We start from the raw sequence: 20430 nt of genomic DNA on the forward strand, positions 1-20430 counted from the left end.
CTCTCCAAAGCTGCTCGGCCTGATTCTCTCATGTAATAACATTTGCTGCACAACCACAATGGCTGCATAGCTAGTTAGAAGAACAGGAACATGGAAGAACCTGTGCCCCACTTTAGCAGCTTGGGCATCTTTTCTGGGCTAAAGTCATTAGTAGTTTCCAGTTAATGCACTTGTTTCTACAAGCGAGCTGGTGTTTCTGTTTACTGTTTAAAATGTAGCAATTTATATTTCGGGACAGCTCCTATTTATACTAATTTCCTTTTCTTAGAATAAAATAGATTTGTGCCAAATGTTGGAAAAAAAGACAAATTCCTGTAAAAGATAAGAAATTAGTAAGGGTTGCGCCTCTTGTCGCCTTCTGGTCCCACAAAGGGCTTGCGGGGTTCAGGGCCTCATTTTGGTGCCTTATACTTATACTGGTGTCTGCTCTTCAAGTTCCTCTTTCAACACTGGGCAGTTGCTAGGCACAATTATTTGATAGGCAGGAGTACAGAGATAATGAGTAATTTGGCCTATCAGAGCAATGGAGCACCATCAGGAAAACGAGAGAGTGCTTCTTCAACAGGACTGTCCCAGACTGCTGATCCACATATGGGTACGTAGTCATTCCATAAATTATAATTGGTTCTTAGTGTGGCCTCAGAACCTCTTGAGTTCATAAAAGTCTTTTTGACATTAGTCTATCTCTAAGTTAAGTTATTAACGTTATAATGTCGCTGATCTTTCTGATTTGGGCTGTTGCGCCTACATTTAACTCGTGGCCCAGCCTGCTATGAGACCTGCCTAGTTATTACTCGACATTCACTTGTTGTTGGTTTTTGGTGTGGATCTGCTGCATGGGATTCCAAAAAGATGCTGCTTTTATATTTTTTTTGTTCATGCAGGTAAGAATATAATTAAGTTTGACTCCCTGCCCTGCAGAGTTTCCAGCTTATTACATACAGAATGTAAGTCACAGCCCTGCCATGAATTGAATGCGTGTATATACAGTGATCAGTAACTCCCTGCCCCGCAGAGTTTACCGTATATTAACTGTATGGAATGTAGTTTCACCCTGCCCTGCAGAGCTTACTTTCCATTATGTGTGCACACTCCAGGATATTTTCCATGCAGCTCCTCTGCACATAGACAAAGCACTCTTATCATGCCCTCTTTTGTGAGTATTATTTAAAAAAACTGTGTGTGCACAGGTGGGTTGGTCAGAATAAATACTAAATTATAGTTTTTTTACACAAACTTCTTAAATGTTGAATTATCCTGTCTCTACCCCCAAACCCTTTCTAGTGTGTTGGGCCTCCCTTGGAACTATGAGCCTACAAGGTATGGCCTCCAGATCTATGTGTACGTGCAAAAGCGCACATCTCGGAGGGAACATTGCTCTCTTGTTGCCTGTCCTACAGTGCTTCTAACGTAAAGGAAATACAACAACCAGATTTATTACTAAGGGATTACAGCATAAAGTGTGTCATTAACTATGTCACTATGCTATATCCTACTGTGCTGTTTGATGCTGGGAATCACTCTGCCATTTTATTGTGCAGACAAAACAGAGCAGGTACAATGATATACAGTGAAACGTGTGTACAAAAGTGGGTGAAATGTATGCAAAAATGTACTTGTTGAGTAATGTGCCTGGTCAATGATGTACAAATGGTTGCAATACATAACAAATGTTTTTATAGTGCATATACTCTAAGTGTATGTGTGCAGATTTGGTAGTCCATAAAGACAGCAACTAATGCAATGTGCAAAGGCAAAGACAGGTACAATTTGCATAGAACAGATCCTTCTATAATGTACTATTTTATATAGTGGAATTTTGAGTCCCAGAACCCATCAATCTACAGGTATGGGATCCGGTATCCGGAAACCTATTATCCAGAAAGCTCTGAATTACAGAAAGGCTGTTTCCCATAGATTGCATATTATCCAAATAATCTAAAATGTAAATGTCCTTTTTCTCTGTAATAATAAAATAGTACCTTGTATTTGATCCAAGCCAAGATATAATTAATTCTTATTGGAAGCAAAACCAGGCTATTGGGTTTATTTAATGTTTACATGATTTTATAGTAGACTTAAGGTATGAAGATCCAAATTACAGAAAGATCCATTATCCGGAAACCCCCCAGGTCTTGAGCATTCTGGATAACAGGTCCCATACCTTTACAATAGAACAAGGTGAGGAAGGGGTTGCATTTCATATTTGCTGTTTGGAATCTCCATAAGGAAAACCACCTTTGACGAGTGCGGGACTTACCTGCTGCGTAATGAGGGCTTTGGAGAGGGCTAGAAAAAAAATGATTCCATCTCCAAAACCTGAATGCTGGAGGCCCCAGTGAAATGCAGAGACGGGATAGCTTGGAGTAGAATGAATTGTGACTTGAGACTGTGCAGGACAGACCGGAATTTTGTGCATGAGAGGAAAACGTATGCAGCATGGGATGTCAGCTCCTGTATCACATACAAAGCGCAGAACACAAATCTAAGTCATCCCAGAGTCTTGCAGAAAGTTATAGTCTGGGGTCTAGATTAAATGTCATATAGCCTAAATGCAGGGGGTCAAACTCTTCTGCATATTGCAAACGTTCATGGGTTGCATTCAAGTTGAACTGCCCCTTTAAGAGAAATTTATCTGGGCCACATTCTCCCAATTACTAAACATAAAACAGATCAGATCAGGCCCGGATTTGTGGAAAGGCCACCAAGGTCCGGGCCTAGGGTGGCAGGATTTAAGGGGGCAGCATCCTGCCCAACAACACCCACATTGGTTTAGAAACACTGGAAATGCGCAAGAGATAAAATCAGTTTTTAAATTTCTCGTGTGCCAATTCCAATTGCCACGGTCCTGATGGTGAAAATTTGCGCGAATAAAAGGGAGAGGACAGGACGATAAAAGTCAGCGCACCTAGGGGTGCTCGCTATCTAAATCCAGCCCTTGACATGTTATACACTGCTTAAGGTCTCTTACAGACGAGCGTTTGAAGCTGTACTCGCACAGGCGCATGTAGGTGCCGAACGCAGGCATGTTGCGTCTCAACCTGCGTTCGGCACCTACATGCACCTATGTGAGTACAGCCCCATTGAAAAAAACTAAATGCGTCTACTCCTGTGCGCAACTTCAAACGCTAGTCTTTAAGAGTCCTTAATTGGATAAATTGCAGGCACAGGTAGGTTTTATTAGGTGCAAAGAAATTGGACATCAATAGTATATGCTGATTAGGACACTACTTTAAAGGAACAGTAACATCAAAAAACAAAGGTGTTTCGAAGTAAAACAAATATAATACAGTGTTGCAGCGCCGGATTTCAATTTCGGGCGCCCCTAGGCCGCGCGGTCCGGCCAGGCGGCCGCGCGGTCCTAGCGCCCACCTCACCTCCCCTTCCCAGCGCGCCGGCGAGAAAACGCCGGCGCAGCTACTCTAATTGCATGGGGGCGTATAATGCGGCTTTTGCAGCATGCCGCCCCTATTTTTTTGCCGCCCTAGGCCCGGGCCTATGCGGCCTTGCCGCAAATCCGGGCCTGCAGTGTTGCCCTGCACTGGTAAAACTGGTGTGTTTGCTTCAGAAACACTACTATTGTTTATATAAATAAGTTGCTGTGTAGCAATGGGGACGGCTAATCAAAGGAGAAAAGGCTCCGGTTACACAGCAGATAAGCTCTGAAAAACATAATGGTTTTATCTGTTATCCACTATTTAACCTGTGACATTTCTGCACAGCAACTATAGTAGAACTATAGTAGTGTTTCTGAAGCAGACAGATCAGTTTTACAAGGGCAGGGCTACAATACCTTATATTTTCATTACTTTAAAACACTTTAATTTTTTTGGTGTTACTGTTCTTTTAAGTGAGGATACATCAAAATTGATGCTGCGGGGATTCATTCCTTACATGGATCCAGTTAAGGAGGAGATCTGGCTGCCGTGGAACGCTCACACCAAATGCCTTATTAGTAACCATATCTAATGTTTTATGATACTGCTAGCATCTATGCAAATAATAGAGATTGTGGTTAATCTGATTACAAATCAGATACAGAATACATTATGTATTTCCTTGCTAGCAGCCAGCCTGTCATCTCTATTCCTTTAAAATGAAATACAGAGCAATTATACATGCTGCAGGGCTGATTAGTAATTAGTTCAAATGCTCAGTGCATGCCTGCAAAGAAACCAACTGTTCCAAACCATGGATATAATTCATAATCAGCACTGCTACATGCAAATGCCTAAAAGCAACCTTTTCATATTGGTAAAAAAGGTTCAGTTTGTTTCTTGCTTTCTGTCCAGCGTTATCGTTTCCTTATCCCCCACAGCCTTAGGGAAAGCAGGTGAACCATCGGGTTATCCTCCTCCTTCTAAGAAATCTTGAGATAACTACACATGCCACCCAGAAATGGCATTTGTTCTGGTTTTTCATTAATTCATACTTCGAAGAATCTACTGTGAATTACAATATATTGAATTACAGTTGGCATTTACAGTGCAACAGATTAAGAATAGTTAGTACATACAATGCTGCTGGTGTCTAATCCAGGTCACGGTTAAAGAAAAAGAGTTTTTAGGGCAGAGACACACGCTCAGATTCGGGGAGATTACATACCTCCCAACTGTCCCATTTTCAGAGGGACAGTCCCTCTTTTGACAGCTCAACCCGCAGTCCCTCATTTGTACTGGAAAGTCCCGTTTTTATCTGCACTGAACAGGCAGAAAAACAAACAATGTTTCTAACTTAATTGGCTTTTAGCAGAGAGCCCAGAACAGCCACAACAGAAAAAAAGATACATTTCTAACAATTCAAATGTATCTTAATAATCAATCTATATAAGCAATTAAGTAATTGTAACAAAATAAGATAACCGCTCCCTTGGGAAAAGTGAGACTCACAGCTTAAGGGTAAGTGCACACGAGCAGATTCGAGGAGATATTGTCACCTAATCCCCGAACTGGCTTCCCCCTGCTTTCCGCCAGCTATAATGAGAAAACGCCAGTTCAATGGCACTCGCGGCGATTTGATTTCCGAAGTCATCTGAAGTCTCACGAGGAAACGCCGCAAGTGCATTGCCGCAGGTGATTTTTCATTTTAGCAGGCGGAAGGCAGGGGGAAGGCAGTTCGGGGAGATTGCTGCCACGAAGAAGAGGCGATTAGTCGCCAGGCTACTAAATCTCCCCGAATCTGCCCGTGTACCCCTGCCCTAAAGGGCAATTCACCTTCATTAGCAAAACTATAATAACTGAAAAAAAACACAGAAATATTTTCAGACTTTTATAACCTGCAAAATTTTGGAAAATGAACATAATTAGGGGGTGTGGCCACAAAAATGGGCATGGTCAAAGAAATTTGCCACGCTACACGCGGCAACTTCCAAAATGTTGGGATGTATGGAGATTAGTCGCCCAGCGACAAATCTCCTCTTCTTCGAGGCCAGTAATCTCCCTGAACTGCCTCCCGCCGGCTAGAATGTAAATCACCCACGGGATGGCAATTGGTGTGCTTTGTTTTCTGAAGTCGCCCAAAGTTGCCTCACGAGGAAACTTCGGGTGATTTCGCCAGTTAGGGGAGATTAGTCGCCCCGAAAAAGAGACGATTTATCGCCAGCCGACTAAATCTCCCCGAATCTGAGCGTGTGCCTCTGCCATTAAAAGTGGGGTAGTCACGGATATAAAATGCCCCCAATTGCTAGTGCATATTAAATAATTCTGTTTCTTAAATACAGTTTGTAAATGGGCATTCTAAATAAGTAGTCTGCTAGAATCAGTGGGGGTCATGGGCAAATTTGCACCTGGGCAGTTACCCAGAGCAACCAGTCAGATGTTTGCTTTCATTGCATACCAACAGCTGGCTGCAAACTGCTAAGCATTGATTGGTTGCTACGGGTTTCTGCCCAGATGCAGATTTGCCCAGTGTTTATAAATGAGCCTCCGTATGTCACTAGAGGGAAAGTGTTAGCTGGTCTAGGTTCTCAAAGGGAAAAAACAGACAGGGAGCTTTGCCTTTGCCCTTAATATAGCAATCCTGGTTCTTGTTGTCAGCGTAGGATGAGATATTTGCAGCAGGAAAAATGCTATTTAACAAGTCCTACAAATAAAATAAATTTATATAATATACATACCTCCCAACTTTCCCGTTTTTAGAGCAACACAACTTTTTTGTCCCTCTTTTTATTTCCAAAATGTCAGTAGGTATGTAATAAAGACTTATCTTGAGCAAATGTACTAAAAATTTACTGTAGGTTGTTTTTTAAAAAAAAAAATACGATTGTAGCTTCCCCTTTAAATGAACTCGTCAAAGAGAACGGCCTATTCTGTAACTCTGAACAAATGAGGCCTCCCAGCCTATACCCCACATGAAGAAGACAAATGGGCACCCTAGCATCAGAACTGCATTTAAAACAGTTGAGGATTTCTGCGTTTTGTTCAGTACGCTACAACTTGAGACAGTTAGACAGTGCGTGCAAGAATGACGAATTACAATGCGATTTACAGAGAGTCAATGGATGAAAAAAGGACGAAGAAAACCTTAGAGGCTTAGATGGGAATGTAATAAAAGTCGGTAATGGAAAAAATATAAAAAGTTATGCCTTTGTGCGAACAAATTTGCCTTTGCGCGAATTTAATATAGCTTTTGCGCACCCGGAAACTGTTTAGCGACCACTTCCGACAAGGGAAGAAGGTTTGTGAATTTTATAGTTAGCACCATATAGTTTTTCTCCGAAAAAAAACCTTGACAGTCAGGAAGGCTGCAAACATTACCAAATTGATCCCTGGACCTCTCCCATTGACAAATACAGTAATTCATCAGGTAGTCAAATTAGAGTTCTTAAAGGAGAAGGAAACCCCCAGGGCGCTAAACCCCTCCCCCCCTCCCCTGTGCTGCCCCCCCTCCCTCCTCCCCCCTGGCCTACCTGTCCTCCTGGGCAAATGCCCCTAACTTTTTACTCACCCCTCTGCGCAGGTCCTGTCCACGGAGTACGCAGTCGCCATCTTCTCCCACGCGCGTCTTCTTCCTGCTCTGATCGGCGTTTTCTGGCGCATGCGCAGTAGGAACAGGTACCGGTACGGCTCTACTGCGCATGCGCCGAATGTCACGAAGTGAAATCGGAAAACTTCGTGACATTCGGCGCATGCGCAGTAGAGCCGTACCGGTACCTGTTCCTACTGCGCATGCGCCAGAAAACGCCGATCAGAGCAGGAAGAAGACGCGCGTGGGAGAAGATGGCGACTGCGTACTCCGTGGACAGGACCTGCGCAGAGGGGTGAGTAAAAAGTTAGGGGCATTTGCCCAGGGGGACAGGTAGGCCAGGGGGAGGAGGGAGGGGGGGCAGCACAGGGGAGGGGGGGAGGGGTTTAGCGCCCTGGGGGTTTCCTTCTCCTTTAAAGGGCCAGAGTATGATAAATCTCGAAATTCAAAATCGAATTAAAACTCGAATCGAGTTTGGATAATTCACAATTCAAATTTTCACTTTGACCCTTAATAAATCTGCCCCTTCAACTAATATGTTCCACATGGAGCATTCACCATGGAGTCTACGATGCCCTGGTTTTATTATATTCCATAGCAGTGTGTATATTTCCACTAGAAATGATGCAGATGCAACATATATGGGCATTCATTGTTGGCTGCAATTTCAATAGTGGGGTCTTAACAGTCCCTTTATTAAGCTCTTTAATCCCCTAGGGACACAAGGTCTGAGATAAAAATAACCACAACTTTTATTTACAAATTATGTACGCAAACATTGGTATAATTACATAACAAATTAAGCCACAACATGATTAAACAACCGCAGACAAGAATGCTTTCCTAATATAACTACTGTAATGGGTTGGTTACTGTGCCAGCCACTCTACACCCGGATGAGCATGTAGGTCAGGCACCCAGAACCCATCTCTCCTGAGATCCAGATCTGCAGAGTGATCCAATAACCTAATAGCCTGAGTGTACCTCACAAGCTGTCATATATCAGAACTGCACCAACAAGGTGGGTGACCAGACGACTGTAGGTTGGACATCCCTGAAGATACCTGCTACACAGTATACTACATCTGTGACATATTTAGATTGTAATCTCTGAGGGCCAGGGGCCTCCTTCCTCTTGTATTTCCTAGACTTTAGCACAGTGATCCCCAACCAGTAGCTCATGAGAAACATCTTGCTCCCCAACCCCTTGGATGTTGCTCCCAGTGGCCTCAATGCAGGTGATTATTTTTGAATTCCAGGCTTGGAGTCAAGTTTTGGTGGTATAAAAACCATGTGTACTGCCCAACAGACTGACCTGTAAGCTGCCAGTCAGCACAGGGGCTACTAATAGCCAATCACAACCCTTATTTGGCACCACCAAGTAACATTTTTCATGCTTGTGTTGCTCCCCAACTATTTTTACATCTGAATGTTGCTCACAGGTGAAAAAAGTTGGGGACTCCTGCCTTAGCACATATATCTTGACTGCAAGATATTCTCCATTATTGCATTGTCCTCCATCTACTCTACATACCTTATTGTTTGAATGCCCAGCACTGCATGAAAATGGAATATAAATCCATACATTTACTAAATTCCACTGTCACATTTCAAAGACTGAATTCATTTGGAGCGGCTCATGAGCAGATGAGCACCTCAAGGTGCATCTTAGACTCTTTCAGCATGTGCACTTTACATGTCAATTTCCCCCAGGTATTCACATGCTCCCTGCTATACCCACAGCATTGTCATGCTAAACCAGAAGTGACAGCTTAACCTTTACTGTAGGAATTGTGGGTGGGGATATGCAAATATGCACTTGTTATACTGTTCCTCTATTGCTCTTTGCGTTTCTCTGCGCATTCTTTTAGGGCAGAGACACACGCTGCTAGGGAGATTAGTCGCCCAGCCACAAATCGCACAAAATTAGCTCAAGAGGAAACTTTGGGCGACTTCGGAAAGCCGAAAGCGATCCGAGTGCCATTCCGCCGGTGTTTTACATTCTAGTTGGCTGGAAGGCAGTATGGGGAAATTAGTTTCCCAAAAAAGAAGCGATTTGTTGCTGGGAGACTTATCTCCCGAAATAGCAGCGTGTCTTTACCCTTATAGATTTTTTTTTAGAATCTAAGTTTCTTTTGAAAATTACCTGATCCAGCATAGTCTTCAGTTTCATAACTGTTCCACTTTTTCACAATGTTTTCCAAAGATGTGCTTTTGATTGATTTGAGTCTGTTTACCCGACTCATTTCTTCCACTCTGCTAAACTGCTCAAATAAATGCCTTATCTCATGCCCGAGTGCAAACAAGGAAACCTGCCTCTTTACTGCAGAAATCCATAGATTAGCCCCAGGCAGAATCTTTGTCATAAAAAAAGGAGATACTATATGCTTTTTCAAGATAGGGATGTGGCTATAGGTCACTTGATTATGGCTATAAGTCAAGATACTCAAGTGAATGTCATTTGGTACACTCAACAGTAAGGACAGAGACACATGGGAAGATTCGGGTAGATTTAGTCACCCAGCAACTAATTGCAACTAATCTTCTTCGGGCGACTTATCTCCCCAAAAATTGTTTGAGATAAGTATAACTCTGCACGTCTATGGCCAGCTTAAGCCATGAAGCTTTGTGTAGTTGAATTAGTAGGGGTCTTCAATGTGTGTGTTTGCAAATGTAAAGGCCCCTCCCTCTTTAAAAAGAAACAATGATTATGGAATCTGAATGTATCTTCCCAGAAACACTTGTCATTCACTGGAGAGACCAACTACTTCTGCCTTTTAGTCTGTAATATGACCACAAAATATCATAGTTAATGAAGAACTAGCATACCTACTTCTTCAGGTTATTATACCTTCAGGAAATGTCAAAACGTAGACTATACGGGTGTGGGGTCCGTTATCCAGAAAGCTCTGGGTCATCTCCTATAGACTATAGATCTGTTATCCAGACTCCTATAGACAAAAAAAAAATCACATTTTTAAACATGATTTCCCTTTTCTCTGTAATAATAATAATAAAACAGTACAGTTATGGAACCTGTTATCCAGAATGTTTGGGACCTGGGGTTTTCCAGATAACAGATCTTTCTGTAATTTGGATCTTCACCCCTTACGTTTACTAGAAAATCATTTAAACACTAATAAAATGAATAGGCTAGTTTTGCTTCCAATAAGGATTACTAATATCTTAGTTGGGATCAAGTACAAGGTACCTTTTTTTTATTTAAGAGGAAAGGGAAATCATTTTTAACAATTCCGATAATTTGGATAAAATGGAGTCTATGGGAGACAGCCTTCCCATAATTTGGAGCTTTCTGGATAAGGGGTTTCCGGGGAACAGATTCCATACTTGTATCTTGTACTTGATACCAACTAAGATACAATTCATCGTTATTGGAGGCAAAACCACACTATTAAGTTTATTTAATATTTAAATATTGTTAATTACACTAGGTATGAAGATCCAAATTATGGACAGATCCCCTATCTGGAAAATCCCAGATCCTGAGCATTCTGGATAACAGGTCCCATATCTGTACAGTCAAAAGCATTTGGTCACTTGACTGTCCAACATCTCATTCAAAAAGCAATGGAAATTAACATGAAGTTGGTCCTCAATTTTATGCTCCAACAAACCTCTATTATTCTAGAGATACTTTCCACTAGATGTTAAGACATTGTTGGTGGGATTTGCTGATGGTGGGGTCAGGACTGGCTTGCACCGTGTTCTTATTCTTCCTAAAGATGTTCATTTGGGTTGAGGCCAGGGCTCTGTACTGACCAATCAATGTTCTACCACTCCCATATCTGCAAGCTAGTTCTGTAGGAACCTTACATTGTGCATGGTGATATATCCTGATGAAGGAGCCTGCCCTAAACTCTAGGGAACATAATCATCCAGACAAAATGTTGAAATTCTTTGGTCAAACAGTGTATATTCACACGTGTGAATAGATATTCCTAAATGTGTGTGTTGAAATGAGGCAGTTGGATATGAACAGCAACAGCCAATCATTTGCCATTCCATTCTCTGCACCCAGTCTTCAGCCAATCAAATAACCGGAATTTAAGTTACATGCACGCTAAACAAGAGAATGAACAGACTAAAACTGGTTCTGTCCATTCACACGAATTAGAATTATTGTGACACTGATCTTGTAATAACATTAGAAAATTTTAAAAACGTTTTACAACAAGCACAAGGGCGGGAGTTATTTCAGGAACCGATTTGTACCTTTTCTGCCACAGATTCTAGATTTCTTTCCCATATTTTTACTTAGGGCTTGTCTTTACTTAGACATGGAGAAATAACCACAGAAATGGGGGGAAGGTACATGCCCAGGCTGTAGCACATGAATTTGTAACACAACCAATCACATAGTAGACCCTTAGCTAGAAAAGATTTTTTAAGCTTTCACCCAAATTTTTAAGCTTCTAATGGAAATTAAAGAGCTGACAATTGAACAGGACACAGTCAGCTTGAGAAACTTTAATTTTCCACTGGGTCCTATTCAGTGCTGCAACTATAGAGGAAGCAGACCCTGTAGGGGAGCCGGGACTGTTGGGTCTGTATCCTCTATAGCTAATAGAAAAAACCCTCCTCCCCAGCTGCTCTCTTACCTGCGGTGAGGAAGCAAGACACAAGTTGGGCAGTAGTAGGTGGAGTCAGGGAGGGGAGTGAGTGGGCGGAGGCGTGACGGGAAGTGGGCGGAGGCGGGTTGGGAAGGTGAGGGCGAGACGTGGGTGGAAGGATGGGGATCGAAGTGTGCCGGGTCCCTCTGAACTGGGCCCCTTTTGGTTTTTGTACCTTGACACAGTAAAGGTCTAAGAATATTTAGAGCAATGATCCCCAACCAGTAGCTCATGAGCAACCCCTTGGATGTTGCTTACAGTGGCCACAAAGCAGGTGCTTATTTTTGAATTCCAGACTTGCAGCCAACTTTTGGCTGCATAAAAAACAGATGTACTGCCAAACAGCGTCTCCTATAGGCTGCCAGTCCACATAGGGGCTACCAAATAGCCAATCAAAACCCTTATTTGGGTACCCAGGAACGTTTTGCATGCCTGTGTTGCTCCCTAACTCTTTTTATTTTTGAATGTGGCTCACGGGTAAAAAAGGTTGGGGACCCCTGATTTAGAGTATACACAGTACAATGAAAGGAAGGAGCAGAATAAAAGCTAAACATACAATCGACATAGTCCTGTTCCATGTGAGAGACCTGAACAGCTATGTCTGTCCCCTGGCATTTGTTTTACTTCTTATTAAAGCAAACTCTGGAAAAAAAAAATATTCCACTGGGGAGATGTGCTCTGGTGAAATAAAATGCTAACATTTATGTCTCTTTATGTCAAAGCAAAATAAAACAGGCAATAAGAAAGAGCAATGGCTAAACCATGGTAGTGGGAGGCAGGAGGAAACATTAAGGGCAAGTACAGGATTTTCAGATGGCATTGTTTCACTATGAAATTCAATTGTGTTGTGCTTAATCACTTGTCATAGTTACCTTTTATTTAACAACATTTTCATTTGCTGTGATAGACTACAAAGGCCCTATAATGTGAAGATCGCTTTACTGGAATGTGAAGTTTTCCATACTGGAATTTTAAAATATGATCACATTTTTTTCCCATGAATCTGCGCAGTTGAGTTTCTCCGATTCAAGGTTTAAATGTGATCAAGTTTAATGACTTTAGCTAAAGAAAGGAGCCCTGGGAGCTCCTTCCCACCATGCCATGAAGCTTTAAAGGGCTGGTAACTTAATATGTTATAGATTGGGTAATTCTAAGCAACTTTTCAATTGGCCCTCATTTTTTTTATAGTTTTTGAATTATTTGCTTTCTTCTTCTGACTATTTCCAGCTTAAAAAAGGGGGTCGCTGACGCCATCTGAAAAGCATATTCTCTGTAACTAAGTATATTATAATTGCTACTTTTTATTACTCATCTTTTTATGCAGACCATCTCCTATTCCTATTCCTGTCTCTTATTCACATCAAATCCATGGTTACTAGGAAAATGTGGTCCCTAGCAACCAGATTGTTGAAATTGCAAACTGCTGAATAAAAAGCTGAATAACTCAAACACCACAAATAGTTAAATAAAAAATCAATTTCTATATCTCATACTAAAGTTAATTTAAAGGTGAACAAGTCCCTTTAAAGAACTTTTTGGCTGCAGTGCTGTGAGCTTCCAGGTTGGGCTCCTGTGCAGTTGTACATCTTGTTCCCTAGGTTTTAACATCAACTGAAAAGGGAAGCTACAATATCGTAAGTAACAGCAACATTCACTGCTTCTGTATTTGTGTTATCCGTAAGAACACTTTGTATTAAGTTACCCTCTAATAAATTCAATGAGCATTGTTGGTAAAAACAAGCCGAGCAAGCAAGATTACAACAATCCAAAATTTATATTGGCACAAAGTCCATAATAATGCCTTAGAGAAATGGAGAAACAGTTATTGTTATATAATATGCTCTCAAAGTGGCCCACAAAACAACAGCTCCTGCTAATCTCAGTACTCTCTAATGTATGTACTGAGCAATAACCCAATCTATATGGGACTGCGCTATACTAAACGGCGTCTTGTGATCTTCGGAAATTGAGGTTACAATTGCAATAATGGTTACTAGTTTAATAAACATACAGCAATCAGAACACACTAGCTGACTTCACCTTGGGATGAACTTTTTGAGTATTTTAGGCCACCATTGTAAATTAATTTGTAGCCTTACAGAGCATTTGTTTTTTTAGATGGGGTCGATGACCCCCATTTAAAAGCTGGAAAGACTCAGAAGAAGACGGCAAATAATTAAAAAAAAAAACTATAAAAAAATACATAATGACGACCAATTGAAAAGTTGCTTAGAACAGGATATTCTATAACATACTAAAAGTTACCACCTCTACCTTCTAGCAGCATTACAATCCTGGGCCCTGACATTACAACTCCCAAGTACAGCTATCTTCATTCTTCAGCGACACATAGGGGCAAATTTACTAAAGGGCGATGTGACTAACGCGGGCGAAAATTAATTTACAACCGGTCGCTGGTGTAACTTCGCTAGCGAAGGAGATAGACTCTAGCGGTACTTCGAAGCCTAACGTCTGGCGAATTTGCGTTCTGGCGAATGGATGTAGCTACGCAAATTCATTAAGATGTGGATTTTACTGAAGTTACCTCTTGCCTTCGCCACCTCAGACAAGGCGAAGTGCAATAGATTAGATAGGACTTCCTTAAAAAAAACGCTAGCGCAACCTTGCTTGGCACAGTAACGCTAGCGCAACTTCGCCAGCATTCGGCGCCCTGGACACAACTTCGGATCTTATAGAATTAGTGTTGTCCTGGCGAATCTACGCCTGGCAAAGTGTTGCGCTGTGAGCAAAGCCGTCGCTGGCGAATTTTCGAGGAGGTTAGTGAATTTTCCCCAAAGGTGTTTGAAAGAGACTGCATTAAGCACACGCTCTGGCTTCCTGCCCAGTGTTGGTCTTGGTAAATGCTTCGAATCAGTGGGATTGGTGGATACACAGTGGTACAGCTCCTACATGCAGGTGATTTAAGGTATTTAAGGCCCTTTACCAGTTGTTTTTTAAATAGGTTTGTTGTTTGGAAAAGATTCTATATTGCCCTTTCCTTTAAATATCCAAATAGCTTAATCACAGGAAAATGTAGCAGAAGGAGCTATTTGTGTAACTAAGCCATTCAAAAGTTTTACCTTTGGTGGTATCTGTTGAAGGCCGCCATTGAAGGTATTTTAAGGGCTTTGACTCCTTCAAGGAGTGCAGATTCCCTCCCACCGGACATAGTACATAGTCTGACATTGGTCTTAAAGGAGTAGTAATACACAAAACACTAAAACAGTTCAACCAGTTGATGGCCTTGCATAGTCCTTAACCATACACATTTTCCAACCTTCTGACTGCATCTTGAGAAGGTGCCAGCTGGGGAGACTGTTGTTTAAGATGGATACATGTGCTAATAACCATAAGTGGAAGGACCAGAGAGAGGTGACCTGGAAAGAACTCACAAACTTGACCCTTGTCGTGCCCATCCTGCAATCCCTCTATTTATAAAATCGGCCTAGGTATAGCCAGCTTAAAGGAGAAGGAAAGGCTTGGGGCACTTGGGGGTGCCAAATGTTAGGCACTAACAAGTGATTGCATTGACTTACCTAAAACCCCAGCTGGTGCTCCTATCAGCAGAAAACTGCACTGGCCCAGGGTTATACCAGTGAGCACCACGGAGCGATCCTCTTCCATATTCTTCTTTCTTCAAATTTCCCAGGGCAGACGCAATTGAACGAAATAGCTGACTTTTTAGTTCAAGTTCGGCTTTTTGTTCTACTGCGCATGCACCGCCGCGTGAAGAGGGAGGAAGACAGTGAAGATCGCTCAGTGGTGCTCACTGGTATAACCCTGGGCCGGTGCCGTTTTCTGCTGATAGGAGCACCGGCCCGGGGGTTTCAGGTAAGTCAATACATTTGGCACCCCCAAGTGCACCAAGCCTTTCCTTCTCCTCTAAAGGGGTGATTCACCTTTAAATTAACTTTTGGTATGTTATAGAATGGTTAATTCTAAGCAACTTTTCAATTGCTCACCATTATTTTTTTTTTATAGTTTTTAAATTATCTGCCTCTGACTCTTTCCAGCTTTCAAATGGGGGGCCACCTGACCCAATCTAAAAGCAAATGCTCTGTAAGGCTACAAATGTATTGTTATTGCTACTTTTTATTACTTGTCTTTCTACTCGGGCCTCTCCTATTCATATTCCAGTCTTTTATTCAAATCAATGCATGGTTACTAGGGTCATTTGGAACCTAGCCACCACATGGCTGAACTTGCAAACGGGAGAGCTGTTGAATAACAAACTAAATAACTCAAAAACCATAAATAATAAAAAATGAAATCCAGTTCAAATTGTCTCAGAATATCTCTGGGGTAAACAACCTTTTTTACCAAGAGCCACATTAAAATATAAAAATATTTGGGGAGCAACATAAGCATGAAAGAAGTCCCTGCGGGTGCAAAATAAGGGTCAGGCCCGGATGTCTGGAAAGGGGGCGGCATGTTGCCCAATCACATCGACACTGATTTGGAAGCACTAGTGATGCGCAGGAGATATGATGTTTTTTTTAAAAAATTTCCTGTTCGTCCATCCCCAGTGCTATGGATCTAATGATGAAAATTTGATCATGTGCATGAATGAAGGGAAGGGGATTGGGGCAAGAACAGCATCGGGCCTAGGGGTATCAGCTATATAAATACCGCCCTGAAGGGTTGTTAGTTGCTATTTGGTAGCCCCTATGTGAACTGGCAGTCTAGAGAAGACTAGACAACTGGTTTTTATGCAACTAAAACTTGCCTCCAAGCCAGGAATTCAAAAATAAGCACCTGCTTTGAGAAAACGGAGAGCAACATCCAAGGGGTTGGTGAGCAGCATGTTGCTTGCGAGCCACTGGTTGGGCATCACTGTTCTATATCATACTAAAAGTTAATTTAAAAGGGAACAGTCCCTTTAAGTGAACATTATCTTTAAATACATATAGATTATTTTCTAAAGTAACAAGCCCTTTAAAGGGGTTTTATTGCTTTCTCTGAAAACCTAATATCTCTCCCCATAAGAATGCCTATGTTGTGAAGCGCTCTCATTTGCTAAATAGGATGAGTCGGCCATTGCTGGGAGATGCTCTGTTAATCTTCATTATAGCAGATGAAAGGGAAGTAGGTTAATAGATGATTAGCTGCAGGACCACTTCTCCCAAATGCTATTGATGCTGGGAAGGAAATAACTTTGGAACAGTGAGTCTCCCAGGAACCCCAGGCATTAAATCAACTGGGGAGCCATAACACAAACCTTTATTTGCTATATAAATGCTGCTTTTAGATTGCGTTCAATGGAGTTTAAACAGTTATGGATTTAAGAAATAATAAATGACTTGCTGATAAATAAAAAGCAGATCTTGTCCCTAGGAATTGAAGGGACTGCTTTAAAGGACAAGAAAAAACAAATCAATAAAATTGCTTTATTAATCTTCTGCACCAACTTGGGGTCCTTTCTATCAGAGCACCCCCATTTTTCCTCATTCTCCCTGGGATGCCTAGTTCTAACCCAAGGGGATCTCGTGACATCAAGTGTAAACAGCAGCTAAGTAGAAAGAACACAAAGATGAGCCACAAAAATGGAATGAGGGGAAACCAACAGGTCACGATTTTGGCAAAGGGGAGGCATAATTCCAACAAATATATTTCTGACAGCATGCACAGTAGCACACTATCTAAGAGGCTCATTATTAGATCTTGTCTCTGCTCCCCCACAGGGGGTCTGTGTCCCACTTAATCTTCCAGCCAAGGTGTTGTCTTGTGTGGTGTGGCTGAATCTTGGTGGGTGGCACAAAATGTCACCCTTTGTGCCTAACTAAGTAATAGGTGTAGTGGAATTCTTCATGCTCCAAATGTTCTCCTCGTCATTCAGCAAGTTCTGCAGAACCACGTCACTATTATTATTTTTATGTATTATCCCAGTAAGTATGCATCATTTCTTAATATAGATCCAGCAAGTTATGCATCACTTTGCATCACCGCCAGCATTCATTCATATAATGGCAGCAAGTTACGCATCACATTTATCTGGCCAGCTCTAGCAAGTTACGTAGGGCTTTGTATCATCCCTATAATCATTTATTGTTCTGTACTAAAATATAAGCATGCCACCTAGAAGACACTTTGCGGCTTTGTATAGAAGCATTGAGTCTGCAGCGTTGTGCTATTTTATGGGCGTGCACTTCTTGATAACATCCAATATCCTTATCATTTAAAATTGTAGAAATATTAGGGCTCATTTCTGAACACAAAAACACAAGCAAAAGTACTGGTTTTTATACCCTCATTGCAGTGTTTCATTGTAGAATTCCAACGTGGTAGCAGGCTCCCGAAAAACAGTGACAGTGTGCTCTGCAGTGGTTCCCCCGCGAATACTGTTAACATGTGATTTCAAGAGAGCTAGGTGCAGGTCAACTACACGTGTAGGTACAACCCATGCTGTTTGTAATAACTCAACATTCATAGGAAAAAAAGTGGGGGTCATTTACTAAGTGCAGGGCAGGGTGCAAAGTGCAAAAAACACTTTTTGCAAACTGCGACCTGCACTGCACTTTGAAGAATTGCAACAAGTGCATTGTAAATGGGCACTAAAGGCCATGACACAAGAGCCTTTTGCACTTGTGTCTGGGGTCAAAGTAAATGACCCTTGGTCCGTGTCGGACTGGGACACCAGGGGCCCACCCAAAAATCTTAGACCAGGGGCCCACTCTCAGTACTATTATTCTTCCTCTCCTCGCTCAAGCGCTATTCTCCCAGTCTCTCTTCTTTACATACTATAATCTATTATTCCATCTATTTAGCCTCTTTGTTCTCATAGAAATAAAGAATGACCATGAAATATGCCAAATGTTTAGCAGCATGAGAACCCACAGACACCTGGGCCCACCGGGAGTTTTCCTGGTATCCAGTCAGTCCGACACTGCCCTTGGTAACTGTAAAACATATTTACCAAAAAAGCACAGTTCCCAAATATTTTGACTTAAAAGGGGTTGTTAACGTTCAAACACTTTTTTCAGTTCAGTTGGTTTCAGACAGTTCACCAGAACTGTTTATTGATAAAATTACAAAGTAACAAATCAATACATAATAAATATTGCGCAGAACACAAAATAATCAAAACTTAGAGATAACAACAAAACAGATGAAATGAATGAATTAATCTGTAACCTTCAATATTATCATTAAGTTTAACTTTCTATTCCTCATTTCATTTACTTTAAGGGCAGGACTAGACGAAGCGATTGGAGCTGACACGTCGCAACGCGACTAAACGCATGCAACGTGTCAGATGTTCTAATGAAAACGGAAGTGAAGGAGAAATCGCAGGTAACATCTACATTTATCTGACTGTCAGATGAAAACGCAGCGCGTTTAGAACATCCGACACGTCGCATGCATTTAGTCGCATTGCGAGGTGTCGGCTCCAATCGCTTCGTCTAGTCCTGCCCTTAAAGTAAATGAAATGAGGAATATAAAGTTAAACTTAATGATAATATTGAAGGTTACAGATTAATTATTTAATTTCATCTGTTTTGTTGTTATCTCTAAGTTTTGATTATTTTGTGTTCTGCGCAATATTTATTATGTATTGATTTGTTACTTTGTAATTTTATCAATAAACAGGGAAGGGAAGACCAAGCATATTTATACGCCAGGTATATTTTCCACTTGAATAAATGGTTTACTGATTATGCCACAGGATTCCTCGGTTCACTTCTCACAATGGCGTCTGTGACACTTAAGCCTCTTGTGCTTTAGCGACTGGGATTGAAACTCTATGGGGGAGGTTTGAAACATGTGTTGTATGTAATTAGTAGCTCCACATGTGAACAAAGGCGCAAAGAAAACACAACTCAATTTTAAATCCCTCTAAACAAACAAACAAACAACATTTTCCTAAAACATTATGCTCAGGCCTAATAAGCTCTATCCAAATGGGTTGTGCACAGCAGAGCAATGCATCTCTCTAGTGAAATACTGATACACCATGGGTGCTATTAACTAAAACAGGCGTGGGATGTTCTATGTATTAACTAGTGATGCACCGAATCCAGGATTCGGTTCGGGATTCGTCCAGAATTCGCCCCCATTTTCGGCAGGATTTGTCCGAATCCTTCTGCCTGGCTGAACTGAATCTGAATCCTAATTTGCATATGCAAATTAGGGGCGGGGAGGGAAATTGCGGGACTTTTTGTCACAAAACAAGGAAGTAAAAAATGTTTTCCACTTCCCATTCAGATTCAAGAATCTTTTTCGAAAGGATTCGGGGGGTCGGCTGAATCCAAAATAGTGGATTCGTTGCATCCCTAGTATTAATGCACATTTATCAAGTGACAACTTACTGATGTCCCAGTGCTGTACAAGGGGAGGGTGTATACATCAAAAATACAGATTGCAACTAAATACAGACTGATATAGGAGGTAAAGAGTGACCGGTCCTGCTCATTAGAATTTACATCCAACTCCCTGCATCTTAAAGGGATATTAGGCCCTGATAATAAGTAGGGTATACTTTCCATTTATAAAGGGCATATGACAGCCTAATGCATAAAGAAATGCAGTTCTATTTCCAAGGAAACAGAAAGGATTAGACCAGGGGCTGCATAATCCTCCTTGATGGGCCATCAACCAATTGATTGGGGGGGGAGGGTGTAAGACGTTATTTATTATATAAGATTGCGGTCACATGGTCTTATGGTGGTTGCAGATGTACAGATTGTGACTTCCTGATTACAAACTGCACTGAAGGGAGACAGTTTTTAAATCTGAATTATTTCAACTGCCAGTGCTGCATCATTTCTTAATGGCGTAAAAATGGACAGCCTTCAACAGGGAGCTCATCAAAACTGAGCAAATAGAGGCATCTTTCTGC

General features: G+C 41.5%; 1 protein-coding gene across 4 annotated transcripts in view; it reads right to left on the bottom strand.

Moving 5' to 3' along the window:
* The window catches only part of chrm1.L (cholinergic receptor, muscarinic 1 L homeolog), an 85121-nt gene that overhangs the window by 42695 nt on the left and 21996 nt on the right, over nucleotides 1-20430 (bottom strand). The window contains exon 1 of one of the 4 annotated variants that reach the window (XM_041589980.1): nucleotides 9815-9913. The exons of 1 other annotated variant lie outside the window; for it this stretch is intronic. The gene's annotated coding sequence lies outside the window, so the exon portion shown is untranslated. Of the gene's footprint in view, nucleotides 1-9792; nucleotides 9914-20430 lie in introns of those variants that run through there. 2 more of the 4 variants (XM_041589978.1, XM_018257551.2) reach the window with 2 other exon arrangements.

Source organism: Xenopus laevis, chromosome 4L (assembly GCF_017654675.1).
Source record: "Xenopus laevis strain J_2021 chromosome 4L, Xenopus_laevis_v10.1, whole genome shotgun sequence".
Lineage (NCBI taxonomy): Eukaryota > Metazoa > Chordata > Amphibia > Anura > Pipidae > Xenopus > Xenopus laevis.